This window comes from Nyctereutes procyonoides, unplaced genomic scaffold (genome assembly GCF_905146905.1).
Source record: "Nyctereutes procyonoides isolate TBG_1078 unplaced genomic scaffold, NYPRO_anot_genome, whole genome shotgun sequence".
NCBI lineage: Eukaryota > Metazoa > Chordata > Mammalia > Carnivora > Canidae > Nyctereutes > Nyctereutes procyonoides.
Window position 1 is genome coordinate 15,467,298 of NW_026575136.1, and position 18,286 is coordinate 15,485,583.

Consider the following 18,286-nt stretch of genomic DNA (forward strand, 5'->3'; position numbering starts at 1 on the left):
CAAATGCCTGACTTTTCAAAAGTGTCAAGGCTCTGAAGGACAAGGATAGACTGAGGTCCTGTCACAGGTGGAAGAGACTAAAGAGATGGGACAGGTGAGTGAAACCCAGACTCCTGTATTAGACCCTGGAAGAGAAAAAGGACAGTAATGAGGAAAATTGGTGAAATCTGGAGAACGTCTGTAGTTACTGTATTATACCAATGTATTATAATGTATTATACCAAATAATGTATTGTTTCTCAGTTTTGATAAATCCTGTAACACCGAGGGAAGAACAGTTAAGGGCATACAGGGACTCTGAAGTGTTTTACGTGTCTTCTGTGAGTCTAAAATCATCTCAAAGTAAGAAAGTAAAAAAATTCGTTATGGATATTGATACCCTTTAAATGGATATACGACTTTGCTAATGTGTATTAGTCCTCCTTGATCGTCCACATTAAACGGGTGGAAATATAGGCTCTGCGGAGTCCAAGGTTACAGATCCGGGTTTACGTTGGACTTTAAAATACAGGGTATGTAATTTTCCCCTCTTCTTCAGATTCGCCTTGTGATTAATCTGACAGGATGTGAGGTGACACCAAAAAAGCTGGCTCCCTAGAAAAGTCCGTAAAACTGATGACTTATTCTATGGGAAACTGAAAGTTCTGTTTCTAAAAGGATAACATGAATTTGGTATAAGTTTTTGCTGGTGGGAAGCAGAAATTCAGAAGAAATAAGAGAATGGATCTGCTGTTGTTATTTTGAGGATGGATTTTGAGTGCCACAGCCTCCCCGTGCACGTGGAGTGCTAGGAGGGACGGGGCTGCCCTGGAAGGTGGCAGTTACTTATCCATGAACCTACAGAGGTTCCCGATGAGGACAATCGTCTTTCTTAGCCCTGGCATCCCCTGGTTTCGCCCCGGTCGGTGCTCCACAAATGTCTGAACCGGGCTTTGCTGTGGCCTAACACGGTGCTACTTCGGGAGGACCCTCCCAGAGAAGGGCGGGTATTTCAGTTACTGCTTGAAGCCTGTGAGTAGTAGTGTTTTGTTGAGGTTGGCCTAGAAGACTCAACCCAGAAGTCTACACTGAGTTCTTAGGTCGCTCTTTGCTGGGGGGTGGCTCCCTAACTCCCTCCCAGCGGTCAGCTCAGCGGCACCTGCCGCGGCACCCATGGCCCTGCTCACCGCTTCCTACTGCGCATCCTCCACACTGTCACCTGCCTCTCTCCACAGAGCACGCGTGGCCTTTGCCATCAGCCTCTGTCGGTTCCTGTGCTCTGAGCATCCTCACCTTTCTTCTCTGAGAAATTCTTACTCCTCTGGAGAACGTAGGTCGGCAGGGGTGTCCTCTGTGAACCCCACCCTGATCCCAGGGCTCCATCGTTCTCTAGCATAACACTGACCATGGCGTTTCTGTGTAAATGAATTAAAAAAAAAAAGAGGGATCCCTGGGTGGCTCAGCGGTTTGGCGCCTGCCTTTGATCCAGGGCGTGATCCTGGAGACCCGAGATCGAATCCCACGTCGGGCTCTCTGCATGGAGCCTGCTTCTCCCTCTCTCTGTGTCTCTGCCTCTCTGTCTCTCTCTCTGTGACTATCATGAATAAATAAATAAAATCTTAAAAAAAAGAAATCTACCATAAAATCATAACAGCTATCTTAATGCAGAAAATTTTAAAATATTTTCTTTAATATCAAAAATAAGATCTGAAAGCCTTCTACTACTGCCATTAATCAACACTGTCCTAGAAATTCTAGTTGCTACAAGAAAAAGTATATATAGTGGGTGAATTGGAAAGACAGAAATACAATGACAGTTATTTTCAGGTGACGTTAATTTTCTATATAGGTAACCTAAAAAACCCACAAATAAATGATTTCATTGCTGGCTATAATTTCAACAAACAAAAACAGTGGCATTCTTTTTTTTAATTTTTATTTACTTATGATAGTCACACACAGAGAGAGAGAGAGAGAGAGAGAGAGAGAGAGGCAGAGACACAGGCAGAGGGAGAAGCAGGCTCCATGCACTGGGAGCCCGATGTGGGATTCAATCCCAGGTCTCCAGGATCGCGCCCTGGGCCAAAGGCAGGCGCCAAACCGTTGCGCCACCCAGGGATCCCAAACAGTGACATTCTTATCCATTAGCAATGCTTAATAAGAAGCACAAAAAATACTAATTTCTTTGTAAGAGCAATAAAATTACAAAGATACACAGAAATAACCCTAATGAAAGATATGTAAGTCCTAAATGGAGAAATCTCCCACACTCTTATAAGACCTAAAATATATCTCAAATAAATGAAGTGATATTGGTAAGATTTAGCATTATGAAAATGTCAGGTCTCCCAATATTAGTAAACAAAGCATTTCCATTTGGGGTTTATTTTTGTGTATTGTGTAAGTAGGTGGTACAATTTCATTCTTTTGCATGGAGCTGTCCAGTTTCTCAACACCATTTGTTGAAGAGACTGTCTTTTTCCCATTATATATTCTTGCCTCCTTTGTTGCAGACTAACTTACATAAAAGTATGGATTTATTTCTGGGAAAAGAAATTAATTAATAATTAACTCATTTACTCATTTCTTCACCTGGTACTGATCGCCTGTGATGGGCTGGATCCTTGAGAAACTGGAGAGACAGCAGTAACAGGACAGCCAGGGCTCCTGACTTCACGAGCCTCCGTGTTAGCGGGGCAGGGAGACGTAGCTATTTAAGCATTTATGGCTAGATTGGGAGGTCTTTGAGGGCATGGACTTTTGTCTTCCTTATTTTTAGAGCAGCTTTGTAGGTGTCCAATGAATGTGCGAATGGGCTGAGCACTTAATGTACCTATGAGCATATGGTCATATGGCTGAGCCCTTTCAGCAGCCTCCCAGATTTTTATTTATCATCTATGAACTGAGCTAATCAAAGGAAGATTATCACTGATTCCTCTCTTTGCTGTACTGGAAGCGCGACTTCTTTCTTCTTACTCATGGTAAGGGTGGCTTATGTGACAGGGCAGGATTGAAGCAACAGAAACCAGTGGGATGGGCTCTTCTGGACCTTTCTATCTCACACCACTAACTCCTGGTCAAGGCCAGGAGGTGCTTCGGGTTCTTGGAACTAAGGCCACATGACTGCACCATGGCTGCAAGTGAGGCTGGAACCCAAGGCTTTATTTATATTTGTATTTTCTGTTGTGAAGGTGCTCCACTTCCCATGGGGCATAAAATAAGGAATTCCCTAAAAAAAAAAAAAGTTTCAGTGCTGGGCAGGAAAAGAGAATCATAAATGTGTGCTAGTCACTGAAATGCAATAAGCTGATCGTTCTTAAATTCTAGCTATTTTGTGTTTAAGCTGAAAAAATTTGGACAAAGTAAATGAATGCTTGTGCAGGAGTTTGTATCACAGTATATTTTAAATGTGTGTCGGGTTCTTTGTAAACTGCATTTCCTTTTAACCCCATCCCCAGTGTGACCAGGTACTTGTAATTTTCCTGAATAGTACCCTTTACAGGCAGCAGCACGGCGGAATGTGATTTGGGAAAGGGGATAGAGTTTTACTTCATGGTGAATGGTGAAGGGTCGGAAGACAGAAATTATATCTTTAGAAATCAGGGAGTTCTAGTTCATTGTTTAGTCACCAAAATTTGCTGGATATCCTGTGTCCGTTGAGGTCGCCGCATCACTTGCGTTGCTTAGTAAGCTTTTCTAAGAAATTTTAGATCTTCTTTCCGTGAAGGAATACAGCTGGCACATGAAATCATTGGGGAAAACAATAATTATAACAAAAGTGTCAGCATTTCTAGGCAAACCCAAGGTTTATGGTAATGAAATAAATGGGTGAAGTTTGCTTTGGTGATACTCTGGACATACTTTCTCGAGCCAGAGATGAACTATATGATCAGCTACACTTTGTTCTAGAAATCCCTATTAGAGGCCCACATTGTAAGTGGTTTTGTGCTCATCTCAAAAGAAATACAAAGATGAGCAAGCTGGAGTGCCTGCCCTTAGGAAGCAGGTCTCCTGACCGAAGGGACAAGCTCAAGGTTTTGAGCTCCTTCCCCATTTCTTGGAGCCTGTTTCAGCCTTGAAATGTGCGATGGTTGATACCGACCTCTGGGTTCAGCAGGCTAGTGTACAGACGGTGCCTGGTTCAGCTCCTTGTGCATCAGCGTCCCTCTTGTCATGGTCACTTAGAGGCCAGAGGGGAGGCAGGAATTGGGGTTTAACAGGGGGAAATCATGTTTCAATGTTATATTATATGAGTAACTGGAGGATATGATGAAGTCCCTTATTGACACAATGAACCATGTTTCGCGTTTGCTTTTGCGTTTCTGTGTCCGCTGCAGCATAGCCGGACGTCCATAAACCCAAAGGCCTCGTTATTGTTTCAGGTGAGGGATGGCGGGCAGGCCGGCTTCAGATAGCCACCTGCACTGTCTTCAGCTTGAAGTGTTGGGGAGAGCAGAGCAGGAGAGAGCCCGCGTGACCCTCGGCCTGGACAGTGTGACCCTTCACCATTCACCATGAAGTAAAATCCCCAGACGCTAGCCTCATGCAAAACGAGGTGCAAAAATCCCTTGCGAAGCCTATGTAAACAGTTCCTTGGGGATCACCCTTACTCCTGGTTTCACTCATGATCATGGGTAATTGAAACTGACCTGCAGGTCAAGCTGGGGGTAAGATATTTATTTGGTGGCGCCCTTGCACGGAGGTCTCTGTGCGGTGTAGGCTCCTTCGCGCCAGAAGTGCTGATCGACTCCTCAGTTAAGAGATCATCCACATTTCTAGAACATACACAGTCTCTTAGGACCTGAAAAACTATCATTTTTATTTGGTCGTGAAGATGGTTAATAGCCTAGAGGAATGACCTTTCTCTGGGTGACTATCTCTCCAAAAGTGGGGTTTGACGGGATGAACACTGGGTGTTATTCTGTATGTTGGCAGATTGAACACCAATAAAAAGTAAATTTATTATTAAAAGAAAGAAAACCACAAAAGTGGGGTTTGTGTACATCCATCCAGCAGGTGGTATTCCTGGGTTGTTGGTAGGATCCTTATGAAGAGCAGCAGGGGAGGTCCTGATGCTCTTCCCCTATGGATGGGGTATGGATGCCTTCTACATTGAGGGAGGTCCTGTCGCAGGGCCGATGTGTCTCCTTCATGGTCAAGAATATCTGCTGGAGCCCACCATGGGCCCAGGGCTGTGAGGCCCATCATGCCTGTGAGGGGAGTAGGCTTATTTTTGAGCCGCCACAGGAGTTGATGTGTGAAGTGGACGACATCCTCAGCTTATCGGAGGGGGAAACCTCACCCCCCCAGGACAGGTCTTGGCAACCCTTTGGAATATGCTATGTCATCTTCCATGGGATTCCAGTTCTCCAAGGCTGTTGTCCGGAGAGAAGGACTGCTGGCTGCCCCATCTGTTGCCCCTTCCATCAGCAGGGTGGGTAGGCAGGCTTGTCTGCCTGGACCCTGAGCGGGTCCTTCCTGAAGCCAGATGTTCGTTCAACAGAAAGCTTCCAGGGTAGAAGGTTGGGTGGATAGGACTGTGTTTGGCTGCTGGCCTTATCTCTACATGCTTTGCCTACTGGAGACCCTTGGTAGGCTTTATATCAAGGGCCGTTCATCACTTGTGACTTGTAGGTCAGGGGGCTGAAGGGAGGGTCCACTGGATCTTCAGTGGTGACGTGGGGCTAGAGGAGGGCTTTGAGTCTTGGTGATAATGGAAGCTGCTGGGATGAATGAGAGATAAAGGAAAAGGATTCAGCGCAGGAGGGCAGCAGCCTGGGAAGCAGGGGCGTGAACTACAGCAAGGAATAGCATGGTTGTCCAGTAGGACATAATCAGGAGGTCATTGCTGAGGGTAGTTCAGTGCTAGAAAGGTCACCGAAAGTCTTCTATTTAGTTTCCTTATTTTTTTTTTTCAGGTATGAGAAAAGCAAGGTCCAGAGTTTAAAGTCCTACAACCACCTCGTAGCAGACCCGATCTTAGAAACTGGAGTCCTGACCCCTAAGTGTGTGTGAGTCTATGCCCTGCCATGCATTGGCTGTTCTGGACTGTGGCAACTCCTCCTCCTCGGTTTACCCTTGGGCAGGTGGGCCCAAGCGATCATGCCCAGTAACACCTCTTGTGGGCTTGTTGGGCAGCTTCCCTGGGATGATGCACAGGAACTCCCTTGCCTAGTTGTCATGATCATTGCCGTGTTCACGAGCCAAGACATGAGACAGCCCTGGGCCGCTCCCAGTTCTTGCATATTTTTCAAGTTTTGTGAATGGGATCATCCCAGCACCATCCCCTTTTGAAATTCTGTTTTTGTTCCCAGTTATCTTTCCAGGAATAACAGGGACTTTGCCTTTCATGGTTTGCGGTTCCACCTCCAGTCACAGGTCCCTTGTCTCAGGTGGTGCCTGAGGTCGGCCGGGCTTATTATCACGCCCTGCTGTAGAGACACATAGTGAAGACAGACCTCGCCCAAGACCCGCTGTGTCGGTTCTACAGCAGCTTAGGGGAAGGTCGGTGTGGACTTCAGATGTCTGTGTTTCATGTAATACTGGGGCCTTTATCTAGTGAAGTAGGAATCCATCCATTCACTCACTTCTTCGGCAGAATTTTATTTTCTATTTGCAAAAAACTGTAATTGTCATCGCAAAACTACACTGCATGCTATTGGTGAAAAACTATGAACTGCGCTGCGTTAGAGGATGAAGGCAGGTCATGGTGCATGAGAAACGGCCCACAGCTTGAGTTTCCATAGTTCACATCCCAGTGCAGTAGGGACGGAGCAGGCCTGGCGAGATCTGATGGAAATCTGGAAATTGGAAAAGTATTCTAAGGAATGTATTTGAGGGGTGTCTGGCTGGCTCAGGAGAGCATGTGACTCTTGATCTTGGGGTCGTAAGTTCTAGCCCCGCGTTGGGCGGTTACTTAAATGAACAAAATAAAAATATTTGCGTAAACTGATTACTGCTTCTTTCAGGTTTACCCAGCATAATTCACAAGCTTGGTGTAAAACTTCAAGGCACAAGTAGGAGATTAGGACTACCACCTTTTTCCTACTTTTGAATCGTGTCCTGAGCGCATCTCTTTATTTGCAAATAACGATTTCATGGTTTGATACCTTTGAAAGCACACGAATCGGGCTCCCGTTGCAGTGGTCTGTAGGTGTCAGGATTCCTCTTTGCTCAGTTTATTGCAAGTAATTTTTTGTGTGCTTCCTTCCATCGACCTTTCTTCCTATGATTTTGCGCCGTGGCGCATGCTGACACCCCGGGCTGTGGGTCCGTGTTGGTGGGGAGCATTCATCCTCTGAGGAGGGGAAGCCCTGGGAGATGAAGGGCCTGCCCAGTTCCCACCTTTCCCAGTGGCTCACCTCTGGTCGAGGTATTGACCCTGGTAGTCGTGGGGCCCGGCTTCCCAGATGTTCGGGGGTCCTGAGCCCCCACTGAAGCCTGCAAACTGGCTTGTCACCGGAGACCCTCAAGGGCTCACCCCGCCCCACCTCAGCCCTGCCTGGCCATCCACGGTGGGCACACCTGCTGGAAGCAGGCTCCTCATGCCCCCCATTCCCGGGCACGGAGTCCGTGCAGGAACCTCCACCCCTGCCTGGACACTCGCCTTGAGGAGCCAGCTTGGTGCCATCTTTATGGGGAGTCTCGCCCAGTTCGGTCAACTGACAACCCGTGTGCTCCTGTCTGATTTGCTGTCTGGGACGCAGAGGCCCGTGTCACTGGATCTTGCCTGTGCCAGGCTTCTTTCATATCATTCTTCCTGCCTGAAACTGCATCTCCCATTGATGCCCTGAATCCCTTCTCGGGTTGTCTTTGTCCCTCATCTCTTATGGGTTCTGGGTCCTTATTATTCCATTGTAGGCACGTGCCTCTACGGACAGCCCTCGGGTCAGCTTGTCGTGCGTTGCATGTTGAGACACTTACGCCGCCTTTGGTATGACAGGTTCAAAGTTTAGAGCAGCAGCTAGTGGACAAACACTTTGAGATACGGTTGGCTGGCTCTCTCTGCCGGACGATAGCTTGGTTCCAGAAGCATACGTGCACAGGCCAGGTGTCGGGCCAGAGATAGAGAGCGGGCCCGCCACATGCAGCTCCCGCCCTTAGGAGGCTTTCCGCTTGGTCCTGCCGCCTTTAGACTCTGGACACTTGGGTTCAAAACCAGAGGATAGAAATTCTGTGTAAATAAAACAAAGATCTTTGAATTCTATGGTGGCTTGATTGTACAACATAGAAAACTGCTTCGTGTACTTTTGTCACTGACAATAAAAACTTGCAGTAAATGCTTCAGGTGGAAAGCATTTTATTAGCTTTATAAATTACCTTAGGGCTATGTTTATAGAATCATTAAGAGTCGAACGGGGTCCCTCAAATTTTTCCGTTATATTTTGCTGCATTTTATTGGGAGAAATTATGCGCTATAATGGTATTTGGAAATCCGTGTAAGTTTAGGACAAGGGCCTCCGTAGATAGACATATATGACACAGATTCAAGTTCTTTGATGTTCATTCAGTCTTTTTGTCCTTTTACAACCTGTACAATATAGTAATGACCTAAGTTGGAAAGCAGCATGGAAGTCATTAAGCCAGTTTTAGATCATGGCTTGGCTCAAGCTTAGTTTCAGATATAATATTACATGTCTGGGAGTCTTTTAAGTTCTTTACATGAGTTATGTAATTTCATCTTTAAAATATCCCCATGAGGAAGGGAGAAATAATGAGTGGGAAATATCAGAAAGGGAGACAGACCATGAGAGACTCCTAACTCTGGGAAATGAACTAGGGGTGGAGGAAAGGGAGGTGGGTGGGGGGTGGGGGTGACTGGGTGATGGGCACTGAGGGGGGCACTTGACGGGATGAGCCCTGGGTGTTATGTTATATGTTGGCAAATTGAAAACCAATAAAAAATAAATTTATTAAAAATAAAATAAATAAGTAAATAAAACAAACAAAATAAATAAATAAAATAAGATAAGATAATATAGATAAGATAAAATAAATGAGATAAGATAAGATAGAATAAATGAGATAAGATAAAATAAAATAAAATAAAATAAAATAAAATAAAATAAAATAAATAAAATATTCCCCTGAGGTAGCCTGTGAACTGTCACCTGGAGAAGATAAGTAATTGGCGCAAGATCAGCTAGGCAACCAGTGATCGCCCCAGGATGTGGCCCCGGGGGTTCTGATTCTAGTTCCACCATGTTATAGCTCCTCCTTTCTTTGCGCCTGAGATTCATCGTCTCTAAAATAAGGGGGTTGGAAATCACACAATTCCTAGTGTTTCTTCCAGCCCTAGCGTTCCCCGTCCTCAGCTGGTGGAAGGCTGGAGACACACTGCGGTGCACGTCACATAGGCCCCACGTACACAGATGCCGGTGCGGTGGTCTTGGTGAGATGCCTGCATCAACGTGGTGCCTGCCTGGGTGAGGACAGATCCCTCACGCCGCCCTGCACGCCCCGTCACAGCACAAACTGCTGTCTGTGCCTCGCTGACTAGCTGCCACACTCGTGATCTATAACAGAAAAAGTGCCACAAGATTGAGAACCTTTTTTAAAGAGGGGGAGGTTCTTAAGACACACCTAGCAGGTCTTTTTAACACCTTAGTTCTTCACAGAAATAAAGAGTATGGGTCTTAGTTGCAGGTAAGTTTCCCAAAAGCACATTTGAGCTCTGATGTCTGTTCTGCTAGAGGAATCCAAGCTCGGCATCGTTCAGGCCTTGGAGCCCGATGCAGAACTCCCTTGCGCGGCTTACAGCATGTAGCGGTCCCCGTCCAGCCCGGACGCACCCTTCCTGGGCTCTGCAGCGGGCAGGGGCCAACTATGCAGCACTCAGTCTAGAATACTCTGGACAGCATAGAAAATGTTAGTTTCCGCTGGTTTTGGAAGGCACGTCAACCCTCTGTGTCCCAAGTGTGCAAGGAACTCAGCGCAGCCTGGCAGATGCTTAGGTCGGCAGGCTGCTCTCACCAGGGCAGCCCCGGAGTGCGGTGACAGGACGGGGAAGCCCCCCTACGTAGCCCTCCTGCACATTACACAGAGGAAAGCATTCCAGGGCCATCGAGCGAAATAATCATTGAATATTTTAATAGGATCAGAGGTTATCTTTCTGCATTTAGTACCACAGACTAATTTTTAAAAAAATCTCTGTAGAATGGGATAGCTGTGCAGGATGAGGCAGTCAAGCTGCCTTTCGGGCCCATGCTGACTGTGTGGCGGGGAGCGGCATGGTGATTGTGCGCGGGTGTTTGAGTCCATGTGTGAGGATACTTCTCTACGGCTTGACACTTATTTCCAAGCCATTCGTGCCCTGGGGAGAAGCAGTAGATAGGCAGGGAGGTTGTGTGGGATTTAGGAAATCGGCCTAGGCTTTGCCCCACTCTCCTCCAGTCTGTAGATGCTGTGACTCTACACCATTGGCACAGGAGCCCCGTCTGCCTGCCCCTCCACCTCTGGTCTGCACACCATAGCTTGTCGTGGGCCTAGGGGCCCAGAGCACAGAGCAGGGGAGAGTGAGCATGCAAGCAGTTGTTTTCTGGCTTTTCCCCAGGTGGCCATCTGCTCAGTGGAGCCTCCTGAGCATCAGCTTCCTCATCTAAGGTAACGTATAGGAAGCCTCTAACACCGGGTCTGGCGTACAGTGGTGTTGACCAGGTGCTAAATGATCAGGTGAATAACAGTGGGGGACAGAGAAAGCAAAGGGTCAGGGCATCTGGTGTTTGGTGACACGAAGGTTGGAAAGGTGATTGCTTGCATTTTGGTTAGTCTGAGGGGGAAGGTGAAGAATAGGAGGGCTAAGGCAGCCAGGGTGGCTCAGCAGTTTGGCACCTGCCCAGGGCGTGATCCTGGAGACCCAGGATCGAGTCCCACATCGGGCTCCCTGCATGGAGCCTGCTTCTCCCTCTGCCTGTGTCTCTGCCTCTCTCTGTGTCTCTCTCATGAATAAATAAAGAAAATCTTAAAAATAATAAAATAAAATTAAATTAAATAAAATTAAATAAAATTAAAAAGAATACAAGGGCTGACACTTGTCCAAGGCTGTGGAGAAACCAGCAGAGGCCTCCTGCAGGTAAGAGGAAACAGGGGATTAGCTGTAAGGAATGCAGGGGAAAGAGTGAGTGTGAGCACCCAGGGGCCCAGCCCTCCCAGTTCCAGGAGCAGCTGAAGTCACAGCTCAGTGGGAAATGTGGCAAGTGGGGTTTTTCCTAAGCCACCTTAAAATTGGAAGCCTTCTTCCCCAAGGGCCCCACATCGTCAGAGTTTTAGACAAGTGGTAACTCGCTAGGACGACACCAATATTAATGCGATAAAACAAAGCCTCTAGACGTCAGAAAGAACTACAGACGTTTGCCTGTCAGTCCTCGATAGCAGGTTGACGGACGCCAGAGCCACACTCCTTTCCCAGCATCACCTCTTACAGGGCTGGTCCCCGCACGCGCACCTGAAGGGTTGTCCAAAGTCCTGCTCATGAGGCCCCTCTCATGTGTCCTTCTTCTCATAGGAAACCTGTGGTCATTGACACTTCGTAATTTTGGTGTAGAATTTGTGTAGGATTTTCTCTGTGTGAAAACATCTGTACTTACACTTACCTGTAGTGTTGATTGGCTCCTAATTTTGGACAAGTAGTGGAGAGACAATGCGTATGATAGTTTGTAGGATTTACACCGATTTAACAGCTTATTTTTTTAATTTGTTTTTTTATTTTTATTTTTCTTTTTCGATTTAACAGCTTAAATCAGCATAGACAAATGGACCCTTCCGATTCAACGCAAAACCGGTGGAGGGAAACTGTTCCGCGTCTCTTACATCTTTCCCTTTAACTTACATGTCTGTGGTGAAAGCCTAGATTTCAGGCACAAGTAAAAGAAACAAAACTGAACCCCAAAGTGTGCTTGTTTCTTCCCATCCCCTCCCCCACGCTGTGGATTCAATAGAAGTCCAAGCAATTATTAATCACCTGCCCTGCTAGATGCTGGGGATGCAAAGACATGGTGTGTTGTGGGCTGGAGAGAGGTTGAGGTCTCACCAGTGGGTGAGACAGACAAACAGACAAACAATGACAACAGCAGGACAAGCACAGGACTGGAAGGATGTGCTGGTTGCCATGGGAACACAGAGAGAGGCAGCGGTAGTTTCTCGTAGTAGGCATGGAGAGGTTGGGGAAGGCTTTACAGACGTGGCCTTTTTTTTTTTTTTTAATTTTTTTTATTTTTTCTCCTGAAAGGTCAGTAAGCATTTGTCAGGCAAGGGGTGGGAAGAGCAAGGCATTCTAGGCAGGAGAAGCAGGGTGCGCCAAAGCACAGTGATGGGAAGCCACGGGGTGCTTGAGAGCATCTTCATGTTGCAGTGCATCTGACTTCCAGAGTGATGTGCAGAGGAGCTGGGAAACAGGTTTGTAAAGGTGGTCAGGAGCACTGTGGGAGGAAGAGTCCTATACTCCTACCTCGTATGGACTATATTCTGAAGGTGATGGGAGTAGATTGAAGAATTTATTTATTTATTTATTTATTTATTTATTTATTTATCTATCTATCTATTCATTTATTCATTTAATAATTTATTTTTTATTGGTGTTCAATTTGCCAACACATAAAATAATTTAAAGTAGAGGAGACACATGTTATCTATGATTTATAAATACCTATTTACTTGATAGAATAAACTTTCCTTCATTCAGCATTTTTTTTTTGAGAACCTATTACATGCCAGATATTTTTCTAGGCCTCAGGGAAATAACATTAAACATTACCTTAAAAATGTCTTACATTCAGACAAACTTAAAATCTAGCAATCAGAGACTATAAACAATATAAAAAAATTAATTGTAGGACTTATTAAAGGGTGTTAAGTGCTATAGAAAATAAAAAGCAAGGAACATAGGCAGTCTTGGGTGTGGATCAGGAGGGTTACATTTGTAAATCGAGTGCTTTGTTTTACTTAAATATACGGAAAAATTACTTTGGTTTGTGTTTCTTTTTTATGAATTTGCTTTTGGTGTATACTTGGGGACTCGGGTTCTATGCCACATTTGTCGTTTATTTTTGTCTGTTTTATAAATTTTTGTACAGAAAAAGTATTGGGAAAAGCTCCTATAGTGTCTATGAAATAGCATTAAAACTCCACTCCATGTCCATTTAGTGTATTTACTCTTTCCGGTAATGTGGACAAATAGGAGAAATTGGAGTTTGGAGATAAGAAAGCTAAAGAGTATCCTCAGGGGGCACCAGGGTGGCTCAGTCTGTTAAGTGCCTGCCTACTGATTTTGGCTCAGGTCGTGATCATGGGCTTGCGAGACGGAGCCCCAGGTCGAGCTTCCCGCTCAGCATGGGATCTGCCTGAGCTTCTCTCCCTCTGTCCGTGCCCCAGTGCATGTGTGCTCTCGCTCTCAAATAACTAAAATTTTTACCAAGTAAAGGGTAACCTTAGGACCATATTGGAGGGTGTGATTGGTTATTAAGGTGAGACCGTTTACCTCTATCTCCATTAAGGATGGCACGAGATCGGATGGAGTTGGCTTCAGCAGGAAAGCTGGAGCTGGAGGGACAACCCACATGAGTTCTCCGTGCCGAAGCGGGTGGCTTGGGAAGCTGTGTGAACTGTCCTCATCGTGTGCTGCACTTATGGAACCACTGATGGTACACTGGCTATCAGTCAAGCTGACCTGGTCTCCACGCTGAGCAAGTCCTTGGATAGGTCATTGGTGGTGTCTGAGGCCTATTCTGTTGGCAGGAGTGCAAAAGGGTAGCCAGACAACAGCGGAGAGTAAATCTAGCCTTTAAAGGGAGACACAGTTCCATGAAGGTTGGAGCGGAGGGATCATGGAAAGAGGCTTAAGGACAGATGACCAAGAGCAACATGGTGGCCAGAGGTCTTGTGTCCTATGCTATCAGGTCTACCGCACAAATGGGATGGGCTTCCACCCGGGCACGCCCTCAGGGAAGGCTCGAGCAGAGCGACACACTAGCTAATGGCAGAGGGTCAGAGTTCTATCAACCAGCGCTCCACTGCGGAAGGTGCGTTTTAAGACCCTCGTTCAGGTTGTTAATCAGATTGTTTTGAAATTCCTTAGGTCTACCAGAAATAGTCTCTTTTTGGTGATTGGGGAAATAGGCAAAAGAATTCAGGAAGTCCTTAATTTGTGCATGGGACTCTAAAGAAATTCAAAGGCTTGAAATGAGCATATTCAGGACAAAAAAAAAAAATGTCTTGTCTTTGTGGAACTTGAGATTCTCACCTGGTCTCAGGTGTCAGGAGTAGGTCACTTTCTCCAGTCAGACAGCAACCATGGATGGAAGTAGAGTGCGGGGCTGCACTGTAGCCTCTACGTCACTCCTGTCCAAGGCAGGATTGGTCCTGGGTCAGCGGGAGCCAAGAGGGTTCCCCCGCTCGCTAGTTTTTCTCCCTCTAAACTATGGTGTTTGAGGGAGGACATGGCAATGGCTTTTCACTCACATTGATCCCACCTTTGGATTGGATTAGTTGTGGAGACCAAAGACCCTTATTTTAAAGGATCTTAAAATAAATAAAATAAAATAAAATCCTTTAAAAGGATTTTAAAGATCTTCCTCTGGACATCAACCGACATTGAGCATCTCTGGGGTCATGTATGTTGTAAAGGAGCTTCAAGACTTGGCTGGAGTCAGGACGCCTGGGTGGCTCAGCGGTTGAGCGTCTGCCTTCAGCTCAGAGCATGATCCTGGGGTCCCGGGATCGAGTCCCACGTCAGGCTCCCTGCAGGAAACCTGCTTCTCCCTCTACCGGTGTTTCTGCCTCTCTCTGTGTGTCTCTCATGAATAAATACATAAAATCTTAAAAAATAAAAAAGACTGGAGTGAGCATCATCATGGATAGGAGGTCATCAGCTTATCCTGGAGGACAGTAAGGATGAATAAGGCCTGAAGTGGGAAGTTTATTTGAGGGGACAAAAGGGGTTCCAAGAAACCAATAGGGGAAATGAGACAAAACAAAAAGTAACAAACCTTCCCTTCTTTAACTGGGGAAAGGGATGTTCTCCTTACGGTAGAGCATCTTATTAACTATTAAAAAAAGTATAAGGGTAGCATCTCAAAGTTCTAGTATGGGTTGGCTAAAGCAGGCAGGGAACACAGGAGTTTATACAGCCATCTCCCCGTTGCACTTTGAGGTTAGCGAGGTTGGATTTGTGGAGGTCTCAGACGGTATAAGTTTTCAGAGAAGGAGGTTTCTTAAGGGGCGTGTGGCAGTTGGAGGACCCCAGGCAGACAGCCTTGTCAGGCTCAAGACAAGAAAGTGAGCAGTTTTTACTCAAGTAGGAGAAAATAACTCGCTGTGATCGACTTGAGGACAAGACTGAGTCAGCAGTACCATGAATCAATGAATACCTGTCTTACTCCCTGGCTCCTGTGAGCTAGTCTGTAAATAATAAAAAATAAACAGGTGGAGAACTCCATGTCCACACCCAGTTCTCAGGGTGCTGGAAGCTGCCAGGGAAGGAGCTGGCTGTTTCCTGAGCAAACAGTCTAATGCTCTAGCCAGACGATGGGCTTTCTCTCCAAAACACACAAGGCTGCGCTGAGAGAGAATATTGTGGTTTAGGAATTAGGCCAGATGACTGGGAAGGGACAGATGGAAAAAGCCTAAATATTTATGACATTGAACACTAGAGAGAGAATAATTCCATAAATGAAGACAAGACCACAGGTAATCAGAAACTGTTTTGGCTTATAATTTTGACTCACTCTTTGCCTTAAAAAACCTTACATGATTTGCTAGCAATATATTTGTGTTTCATCTCCTTTTTTTATCTCTTCTCTACCCCAAGAGTAGAAAAGAATTATTTGCTCAGTTAGAGAAAACCTTCTTCATTAAAGGGATGCCAGTAGTTAATTGTGTTTCCTATAAGAACCACTGGATGAGCTTTTATTTCTAGTCATTGATTTATTTGACAAAGATTTATTGAATACTTACGATATACAGGTCCTTTTCCAGACCCTGAGAATTCCTCAGTAAAGCCAGGCAGACAGAAATCTCTACCTGCCTTCGTGTGGTTTATATTCTAGTGGGGGGAAAAGATTATGCGTATATTTAAATATAATGTTAGATGGAAATGACGTGTGGAGAAACTGAAAATAGGAAAAGAGGGCGGGGGGGATCCCTGGGTAGCTCCATGGTTTAGTTCCTGCCTTCAGCCCAAGGCGTGACCCTGGAGACCCAGGATCGAGTCCCATGTCAGGCTCCCTGCATGGAGCCTGCTTCTCCCTCTGCCTGTGTCTCTGCCTCTCTCTCTCTCTCTCTCTCTCTCTCTCTCTCTCTCTCTCTCTAACACACACAAGCTCTTAAACACACCGGACTGCAGGAAAATAATTTAAAATGTCAGAATGCATCTGTGCATGTGCTTAATATTCTTTAATGCCTCAGGTCTCCTAGTAAATCAGCTTTTTGTCCAGTGACCCACAGGCCTTTCAGGCCTCTTCCACTCACCACTCCCCTCGCAGTTACTGCCAACTAACTAGTATCCCTTCAGCCACCGCTGCTCCATCCATGATAGGTGGTCAATACGCACTTTATGAAATGAGGTGTAACTGAAATAGTGCTTCTCCTTATGGGGCTGGAGCTGTCTGGGTTTCTGTTTGGATGATGCCATGGGGAATTGGGTACTTTATTAGTGCCTTTAAAGTTAGGATTGCGATAGATTTAGCCTTCTAAATCTGTTTTATAAATAAATAAATAAATAAATAAATAAATAAATAAATAAATAAATCTGTTTTCACAGAGATTTCCCCCCTTAAAATAGGATTTATACTTTCCTTTATTATAAAATCATACTTAAAATTGTCAAAGAACTCATGAATTACGTAATGACCCTAGCACCCAGAGGTTGCCACTGTTTGTATTTTGAGCAGTATCCTTTCAAACTGTTTTCCCAGGTGCATTGCATATATTGGTGAACACTTTGTTCCTCAAAGTGTTTTAAGGTAGGGGCAGCCTGGGTGGCTCAGCGGTTTAGCCTTGCCTTCAGCCCAGGGTGTGATTCTGGAGACCCGGGATCGAGTCCCACGTCAGGCTCCCTGCACGGAGCCTGCTTCTCCCTCTGCCTGTGTCTCTGCCTCTCTCTCTCTCTCTGTATCTCTCATGAATAAATAAATACAAATCTTTTTTTAAAAAGTGTTTTAAGGTAGCTTTTACCCGCTTGGCTCTAGTGCTGTGCTAAGTTAGTAAGAATACCTTCTGACATTCTATATACAGAAAAACACAGAAACAAGTTCATTCATTCATTCATTGGTTTTAAACACAAAAAAAGAAATAGTGCTGTTTGCTAATTCAAGATCTAAAACGGCTTTTATTGATCTTTAAAATGCCTTTTGATGAAAGTTGGGCAATGTTTAAAGTCGCACTAAGAGGTAATCGTAGGACTAGAAGTGTGAAGCCTGAAAATACCTTGGAATTGTAAGAGCACATTTTTCATTATAGTTCTCAGATAATTTCAGACACGTTAAAATCGTCTTTTCAGCACCTTAGTGAGAAAGATAAGCCATATCATAAAATGAATTGAGTTAAAAAAATTTATTACTATCTTTGATGGGAGGCTCTTCTATGTTAATCTTACTATATGAGCCAATATCCTTTTATCATGTCATATTTATCTTTTTGAAGGACAGCATGGTTTCAGTAGCAACACTTAAGATACGATTTTTATTAAATGCTTGTGGGTAACCTAATTCATTATACAGAATATAAACCTTCTAATTAAATTCCCCTTTGTTCCAAATTTATAACCAGGAGAGTTGGCTCTGTCTCTGGGGGAGGGGAGGGCATCATCAATGATAGTGTCTTTACATTTGGACTTTCTACCTGCTGTGCAGGTGACCGTGTGCTATGAGGTGAGGCACACATAACTTCTGCAGATCTCTTCCCTCAGATCTCCAAAGAGATCAGTGTTGCTAACATGTGAGATGATAAGTCTCTTACAGGTTTACTCAAAATGTGTTCTTTGCATTAAAAAATTTTGTAGGAGAATATGCGTATTATCATCCTTAACGCCATTTGCGTGCTGTCGGAAGCTGACATTTGAGAAGAATAGCCCTAAGGATTAGCTTTCCATTTCTGAGGATTCTCAAAGTCTTATCTTCATAATTTACCAAATCACTACTTTCTGGTGCTGTCATTCTGGCTTCCTTAATAGAAACTAGTCCAGTTCGCTCAATGCACTGAAGGCTGGTAAAGGAAATAACTATATGGGGAGCTTTTTTTTTTTTCCTTTTTGACAAAACTGATATCTGAGATAGCTCCCGTGCTGTTGTATAGCATCCCTTATAACAGTGATGGG

At 45.1% G+C, this 18,286-nt stretch overlaps 1 protein-coding gene across 19 annotated transcripts in view; it reads left to right on the forward strand.

The window, feature by feature from the left end:
* Positions 1–18,286, forward strand: part of LOC129495446 (low-density lipoprotein receptor class A domain-containing protein 4-like) — a 387,589-nt gene that overhangs the window by 184,595 nt on the left and 184,708 nt on the right. The window contains exon 1 of one of the 19 annotated variants that reach the window (XM_055302966.1): positions 5,914–5,990. The exons of the other annotated variants lie outside the window; for them this stretch is intronic. The gene's annotated coding sequence lies outside the window, so the exon portion shown is untranslated. Of the gene's footprint in view, positions 1–5,913; positions 5,991–18,286 lie in introns of those variants that run through there. 19 annotated transcript variants of the gene reach the window in all.